Below are 9,145 nucleotides of genomic sequence, written 5' to 3'. Positions count from 1 at the left end.
GGTTCCCCTCCGGGCCAGTACGCCCCTGAACTAGGATGACACGACTTTTTTTCGAACGCCGCCACCTTACCGCCTTCTCATAATATTTCTATTTTCACCACTAATTCTAAATAAAACAAGCAAATCATCAACAACATTTTTGCCGGATTTTCCGAAGGAGCACACTTCCTTAACTATAATAAGAAAACAGACACAGATGGCAATAATCATATTCGAACGGCTACAGCGCATGAATTGTTTCAGTGATTTCAATGGCTCCCCATCCGTGCAAGCGCTTGTGCATTTGCTGCGAAGAAGCACAGGCATGCGGGTGCCAGTGCTGTGAACTACGTGAAGATCTAGACGAAGAAATGTGGTGCCCATGCCAATGCCCATGCGCATGTTGCACAAAGTTGCTGGGAAACGAGTGCGAGTGTGCGTGCTGCGAAGCAAGGGCCATAAGTGTTATGTGTCAGAACTGCAAGGAAGAGTTTGAATCAACTATAAAACCTGAATAATAAAGAAAAGAAATATTTTTTTTCATTCATTCTGTACCTAATTACACGACGCCACACCGCCAAATTTTTCCACAGCATCCACAGAAATTGTTCGAAGGAAACAATTTTCGAATATTGGCAGACATGACATGTCGTAAATGGCAAGAATTAAGAATTGTAACTTACTAGCATACTTAGAGTATAGAAAACTTACTTTGACGTATACCTACTGTACCACATTTTTCGCACAAGTTATCTTTTCATACACTTGTGAGGTGTACTTCGCTAGAAAACTTCAGATAATCCCCCACCCCCTACTTAAAAAAACAAAACAAATTCCTTCTTTTGATTGGTTTTCTTTAGGCCCCTTAGTTGTATTTTTTCTACGCGAATATATTTCTTTGTTGAAACGCTGCTAGTGGGAGTTGAACCTGGGACCTGTAGACATACGCATTAGACTATTCGGCTATTCTGCCAATGCTCAAATATAACACGAATATTAAGTGCGGGGAATACCCAGTTACTTCATAGTGAATAGTTGTTCTACATTCAGTTTAGTCCTTAGGAAAACGTGGTTCTTACGGAGACTTAATTGTGACCTCTTCATGACTTACGAGGTCACGATTCTTGCACTTATGACCTTATTACTGGTGACCTCACAAGTGCAAGAATCGTGACCTCAGAGGTCACAATGAGGTCTTCGTGAGTTAAACGTTTTACTTAGGGTGTAGTAAAGAGACAGAAATAAAACAGCAGTGCACTAAGAGTTGACGTAAAATTGTCGCGTATCAAATTCATTCAAAGTTCAGTTGTACTATACAAACACTAAGCGTTTCTGTTCTTTTTGAAATCATTATTTGTGTTAATCACGAAGTGCACAAAAAGTATTTTATAAGTATACATCGAACTTAATTTGACCAAGTTAACTTTGACGTGTATACATTGTATACATGTGAGTTGAACTTGAAGTGAACTCTTTTTTTCACCTCTGCAAACAGCACCTGCTAACAGTTCAAATTTTAAAGTAGTATGCCTCGTCTACAGCGTGATAAGGTTAATTAATCATTGCCAAATTAGAGCGATTTCCATTTTCGGCGATCCAATAAACTGATGACTATAGGAACATCGCTCTATATGAATGATAGTTTTGGATCATGGTTTTTTGGGGCGAAGGTCGTCATTCAAATCAAACAATGTTCCAAAATCATCACTCAAAAAGGGGGGGGGGCGAAACCAAGAGTCGCTGTCTCACGTGAAACGTAATCGAAAGCAATGCGTCCCCCTCCCAGGAGTAACGCACGTGACTCCTGCATTTTCAGTGTCCCATACCCTCTAATGCTGCTAGAAAATTGTACTCCACGCAAAATTTAGAACTTAATAGGCTAAGCTATAGTGAAGCCTATTACTCCAGGGATGATAAAAAAGTTTTGCGCCTCTCTCTTTGTCTGTAATCACGCCCCATTAAAGCGTTCCAAAGAAGGTAATTTATTTCACACATTTTTTCATATATGTGTTTATATGTTTCCGTACAGAGTGCCAACGATCTAGAACATGGACAGTGACCCGGACGATGATATGGAGGGGGTTGCCGGCGGTGACGAGGACGTTGAAATGATTCAAGACGAAAGCGACGAACAGGATGATGAGGACAGTGATGAAGAAGTAGATGACGGCCTCTACCGAGTGGATGGTCGTATCGATGAGAGGCACCATGCCGCCGACTATATTGCAAACGCCCGCATCAAGTGCAATGCAACGCGTGAAGCTGTTCGGCATTCTATCAATAGCTGTGAAACATTGTTGCGCGCAAGAACCACTCATCTAGAAACTTGCACGCGGGAATTCTTGAACGCCCACAACTTAATGGAAAATCCTGCATCACAGCAACTTCTTGGACAGTTTGATATTCAGTCTCCTTTCAAAGCGTGGAAGAGCAATGTTGGTCAAGTGAATGCTGTGAAATCGTACTACGACTACATTGAACCCAGAACCGTGTATCTGGGTCAGCGAATGGACCGCATTAACATTGGTGACAATGAGTACGGGCATGCACCCGTTAGAGAAACATTTCAGTATATATCAATCACAGACATACTGAAGATGGTAGCTAAAAAATCAGACCGTCATGGATTACATCAGGAATCTGCGTCCTGCCAATGACGACACTTTGAGTTCTTACATCGATGGGGAGCAGTTTGCTACACACCCGTTCTTCATAGAGCATCCTGATGCTTTCCAGTTAGGTTTTTATTATGATGATGTTGAGACAACAAATCCAAACGGCTCAAAGGTAGGTGGTCACACTCTGTCCTACTTTGCTTGCAAAATTCTAAACGCTCCACCACATCTTAATGCCGTAATTGGTGGCTACCACACTATAGCTCTTGCTCATACTCAAGATGTAAAAAAATATGGTTTTCGACCCATACTGCAGTATTTCATTGACGAATTGCGAGAACTTGAGAGCCCGGAAGGTGTGGTGACTTATATTGGACCAAATCGCATTGTCCAGAGAGCCTGTCTCTGTGCTGTTTTAGGAGACACTAAAGCAGTTCATGAAATTTTGGGCTTCTTGGCGCCGGGCGCAAGACACTTTTGCCGCCTGTGCATGATTTCAAGACCGCAGCTCCATGCAGGTATTGATATGGAAGAACCCAGGGAGCGGAACTTGCATAACAATCATATCGCGACAAACCAGGCTAATCCGGCAAGAGCAGTGGAGAATGGCGTAAGTGCGAATTCCTGCTTACATGATCTGGAATATTTTCATGCAACGAGCAATTATGCACTCGATTCCATGCACGACATAGCTGAAGGAGTTGCAGAATTTGAAATTAAACTGGTACTCCGAGAGTGCATTCGCAGAGGGTACTTTAGATCCTGTCACCTGAACAGGCGTATCAAAGGTTACAACGTTGGAAAAACCGACGTCTTAAATAAGGCAACAGACAACTTTAGCGATGCAGCGCTTCAAAATGCAGGTGTAAAGCACAACCTGTCACAAACAAGTGCTCAAACATTTTGTTTGCTGAGGGTGATACCCTTTCTGCTGGACAATCTTGAAGACACACCAGATGAGGACGACTTGCTAAATTTGCTGCTGATTTTGCAAGAAATTGTTCATATTGTTCGGGCACCAAAATTAACTAGAACTTTAATGCCTTACCTCCAAAATCTGATAGAAGACCACCGAAGATTGTTTATGAGACTGTTCCCAAACGAACGTCCAATTAACAAACACCACCATCTAGAACATTATGTCGATTGTATTCTCAAAATGGGACCCATTGAACAATTCAATTGCATGAGGTCTGAGGCGTCCATGAGGCCCTTTAAAAGGCACGTAGTTACCTGCGGTACATACAGAAATGTATGCAAGACGGCAATGGATTTGTGTCAGATCACCCAAGCTGTTCGTTGGGGAAACCCTGGTGAAATCCATGTTGTACCAAAATTTGAACAAATAAGGAAAAAGCACCCGACTGCTATCCGTAACTGCCACACGGCTGTCCTGTTACGTGCGCGAGGATTTGAAGATGAAGATGTTGTCTACAAGGTTAAAAGCGTCTTGGTTTATCGTAGAGAATTCCCACTTAACACATTCGTTGTTCTTCGAAAACGGGTAGAAAATCCCGATGGCTTGGAGGCTTTCGGCAAAATTGTAGGCATCATCGTAGCAAATGATGATGAAGATGTGTGGTTAGAAATAGAAGAATGGACCTCGGAATATCAACACCCGAGATTCAACGCTTGTGTTGTTACACGACCTCCTCAGCCTATACTTCATTTACTGGATCCTGTCGATCTTCCACTACACGCACCAATAAGTGCACTGTCAGATAACTCATATACGGGTAACACGTATCTGAAGCTACGCCATGTTGTTGTTTAATTAAATTTCCCGTGTTTTTGTTGAAGTATTTATACATATTTGAAGATAAAAATTTACTGCTCCAAAATTTAGAGTGATGTCATGACCAGTCTGGTCATTTGTCACATTAGCAGTAAAACTGCTAGTTTTCATTTTTTGTAACCGGTGAAGGGCAATTTTTGGCTTCTGACAATTTGTGCTGAGCCCTTGATTTAAGAGGTCAATGATTACCATAGTTTTCGAACATTTTCCTTTAGTCATCATCTTTTCTGTGTGTGAATAAGTATGTACATTTGTAGTTTGTAAGATGTGAAGTTTGTTTGGCTGTGTCTACTGAATGGCAACCAGTTTTTGTATTTAATAGCATAGTAGAATGTCTTTTCCTGGCTTCATATTCCCTATTCAATTTGTGGACTTTTCATAGGAGTATCCTATAAACCTGGAACATCATCCAGTTTTCTGAATTGTCTAAAGTTGCTCTGCTTGTTCAGAGCAGAGCTCCTACATGCCCATGCGCTGTGTGCAGGGCACATATTTGTTAGCTTGGGTCTCTTGTGGTTCAAGATATTGTGCCCTCAAGAACATTGTAACCTTGACTAATTTGTAATTTGTTGACTTTCCGTTGACTTGTTTAGAGTTGACATGCTTCTTGTGCTCGGCAGTGCTGCTACGTGGCGCCGTGCCGAGAATATTCCTTGTTATTGACGTGAACCGATGTCCGGTTTTCTGAATTATTTGTTGTTTTGTATAAAGCAGTACTCCTAGACCTCATGCTGTTTGCAGAGCATGTCTATGTGAGAGTTTGTTCCTTGTTGGTCACCATCTACTTTTGTAACAATATTGTAGCGTTTGACCAAGCAGCTTTCAATCCTAAATGTAATTAGTGGATTTTTTCATGTGAATTGTGAACTTGGAACAGTGTCTAGATTGCTGAAATGTTTGGAGCTGCTCTGCTTGTTGTTTGAAGGGGCTCTGTCAGACGGCCTCGCGTTTTGCGCTGATAGTATTTCTTCTTCGGTTGTTTATTGTGGGGCACCGATTTTTGTATTTAAAAGTCATTGTAGCCTTTTACGTTAAGAATCCTAATGTATTTTGGGAATGGAGTATGTAGGAGTTTTCTTTAGATTGGCACCTTTACTTGTACTGTCAATGTGCGCAATTGTTAAAGTACGGTGTACGTTACCCGTATGAAGCCACTAAATACACCCAACGGCCAACAGTGCGCAGACGTTTGCACTCGTTAAAGTAAGCATAAAGAAGAGATCATTGATTTATTTTGTTTATATTCTGGGCTAATCAGATGAGGGTACTCTTATTTTCAGGACCACATTTACCCACGAAACACGTCGTGAGAGAAATGGTGGGAACACTTTTCAAAAGTGTATATGTAAATTTATAGTTTGTCGTGTTGTTGTCTTTCTACTATGAAGAGAAACGTGGGCTGGACAATTCAGAACACTGTAAAGTGTGAGTTTTACGGACCGTTTATTTGTCAACTGTGCGCAGAAGTTTGCCCTCGTTGAAGTAAGCATAAAATACAGATCATTGATTTATTTTGTTTATATTCTGGGCTAATCTGATGAGGGTACTCTTCTTTTCAGGACCACATTTACCCATGAAACACGTCGTAAGAGAAATGGTGGGAACACTTTTCAAAAGTGTACATGTAAATTTATAGTTTGTCGTGTTGTTGTCTTTCTACTGTGAAAAGAAACATGGGCATGACAATTCAGAACACTGTTAAGTGTGAGTTTTACGGACCGTTTATTGGTCAACAGTGCGCATACGTTTGCCCTCGTTGAAGTAAGCACAAAATAGGGATCATTGTTTTTACTTTGTTTATATTCTGGGCTAATCTGATGAGGGAACTCTTTTATTTTTAGGACCACATTAACGTCGTGAGAGAAATGGTGGGAGAATTTAAAGTTGTGACATTGTTTGGGTGCCAGCTCTAAATAGTTCGCAGTTGCAATTTGTTTCTATTAAAGAGTAAGTTCAACATATGAAGTACAATCATCTCAAACTTTTGCAAAGCATCAATTTATTCTCTATGGCTAGTGCTACATTCTGATCACATTATTATGTTTACCTGCTAGGTTCTGCACGCGCGCAGTGCTGACAGGAAGATGAAGTGCTGATCGAGAAGCTGTCTCGTCAAGAATAAAATGGAATATTACATGCAAATTATCTCATAGTGAGTACTCTTTAATAGGCATTCTCTTTCTTTTGTAGTAGCGTACCCTCTACATTTTAATATTCTGTTATTTTCGATCGTTCTACCTCTTTTTCATTAATTCCAGAAACTTCATAGTTTAAGTGTTGCATAGCGCTACATCTTAAAAAGAGACGGGATGCATGAAGCATTTAAGGTGCTTTGCTTGCCATTAAAGTGCAAATAACACCATTGGCGACTAAATATCCCTAACCGTGGGTTCGTTTCGCAGTTAACAAGAATCGGTAACGTTTTGTGAAAAGAGTTGTCTTTAAACTATGAAAAGAAACACTTGCATGACAATTCGGAACACTACACAGTTTGAGCTTTTGAGACCAATTGTTGGTCAACAAGTGTCGGACTTCAAAAAAACTATGACGCAACAGCAGGCGTGGTGTTTCGTCGATCGCCGCTACTGGAAAGCCAATAGAAGATAAGCTGACGGCAATTCACCTGGTAAGAAACCTTCGGCCGGAGGCAAGGGGAAATAGGCTTCAAAAAATTGTCCACCCGAAGTTGAAGTTCGTGAACTTTGTCCGAAGTTCAGCCAAAATTAACTGAAGTTCGCTGTGTAAAATTCGATCGAAGTTCACTGACATTCACCGAAGTTCACCGAAATCCATCGAAGTTCACGGAGTTCACCAAGTTCAAAATCGAACGCCAAAGTTCCTCGAAGTTCAAAATAAAATGCTAAAGTTGCCCGAATTTTAAAATAAATGTCGAAGTTCGGCGAAGTTCAAAATAAATCATAAAAGTTCACTGAAGTTCAAAATAAATTGGTACACATTTAAGGCTGAAATTAGTGATTTTGAGTGCTTACTACAACTGAGTCCCCAGCTTTACTTCAAGCAGATATTTACGGTTTGAGTTACAAAAGTTACGGAGCGAGAATTTTGCTTTCATAACTCTTGATCAGTTCGAAGTTCGAGAAAATTTGTAGAAGTTTAGCGAAGTTCGCCGAAGTTCCTGAAGTTCACTAGAGTTCACGGAATTTCGCCGAAGTTCACTTAAGTTCAAGAAAAAGTACACCGAAGTTCCAGCCTATTTCCCCTAGGCCGGAGGTGTGCCAGCTCCACCAGCTCATCGAGAGAACCAGTTTGATAACAGCACTGGATAAGGAAACGCTGTAGTTCACGATACTTTTTGAGAAGCTGCTCAAGGAGGAGCAGGTTGAAGAAACAGACGTGGCACACAAGGACGCCCACAAGGAGCTCAAATTTACTGAGCCAAATTCACGCCAAGGCGCCCATCACACCATGACGGCTAAAATAGAGCAGCACTGGTAGGGCGGCGTGCATATACAACAATAGTTTGTCTGTTGACATGGTGTCTTTCTACTGTGAAAAGAAACGTGGTCATGACAATTCAGAACACTGTTAAGTGTGAGTTTTACGGACCGTTTATTGGTCAACAGACGTTTGCCCGCGTTGAAGTAAGCATAAAATACGGATCATTGTTTTTACTTTGTTTATATTCTGGGCTAATCTGATGAGGGAACTCTTTTATTTTTAGGACCACATTAACGTCGTGAGAGAAATGGTGGGAGAATTTAAAGTTGTGACATTGTTTGGGTGCCAGCTCTAAATAGTTCGCAGTTGCAATTTGTTTCTATTGAAATGTAAGTTCAACCTATGAAGTGCAATCATCGCAAATTTTCGCAAAGCATTAATTTATTCTCTTTGGCCAGTGCTACATTCTGATCACTTTATTATGTTCACCTTAGGTTCTGCACTCGCGTGATGCTGACAGGCAGATGAAGTGCTTAGCGAGAAGCTGTTGTCAATAAAATGGCGCATTACATGCAAATTAATTTATCGTAAGTACATTTTTAAAGGCATCATTGCAGTGTGCATTTATTCTGTTACGTTTCTATTGGTGTACCCAATATCTTTTAATATTGTGTTCTTCTTGATAACATCACCTCTTTTCCAATAATTTCAGAAACCTCAGAGTTCAGAAGTTGTATTGATGTATAGCGCTACATAATCGAAACAGACGGGATGCATAACTGTTTTCGGCAATTAACAAGCTTTTGCATCTTCAACTAAGAGGAGTAAGATGTGCACTGTACACAACCCGGGAATGTTGTAATTGAGTCGTAACATGGCGCAGCCTTCGACATCTGTTACCCGGCAATGAGTTGTCTTTAAGATAACGGATTGGTGCGTGTAATGGAATATCTACACGAGCCAGCAAATAAGATGACAAATTTGTGTCCCAATGCAAGTGTTGAATAAAAAGAAGATAACTGAAGGCAAATGTTACAAAACCATGGTAAACATTAACCTCTGAAAACAAGGGCTCAGCACAAAGTGTCAGAAGCCCAAAATTGCCCTTTCACCGGTTACAACAAAATAAAATCTAGCAGATATTCTGCTTACATTACAAATGGCCAGACTGGTGAATCTTGGGTGTTGATATTCCGAGGTCCATTCTTCTATTTCTAACCACACATCTTCATCATCATTTGCTACGATGATGCCTATAATTTTGCCGAAAGCCTCTAAGCCATCGAGATTTTCTACCCGTTTTCGAAGAACAACGAATGTGTTAAGTGGGAATTCTCTACGATAAACCAAGACGCTT

The sequence above is a fragment of the Frankliniella occidentalis genome, unplaced genomic scaffold (assembly GCF_000697945.3).
Source record: "Frankliniella occidentalis isolate FOCC.00 unplaced genomic scaffold, Focc_3.1 Scaffold129, whole genome shotgun sequence".
NCBI classification, from domain to species: domain Eukaryota; kingdom Metazoa; phylum Arthropoda; class Insecta; order Thysanoptera; family Thripidae; genus Frankliniella; species Frankliniella occidentalis.
The sequence above is the reverse complement of the archived record's forward strand: the minus strand, read 5'-3'. Positions refer to the sequence as shown.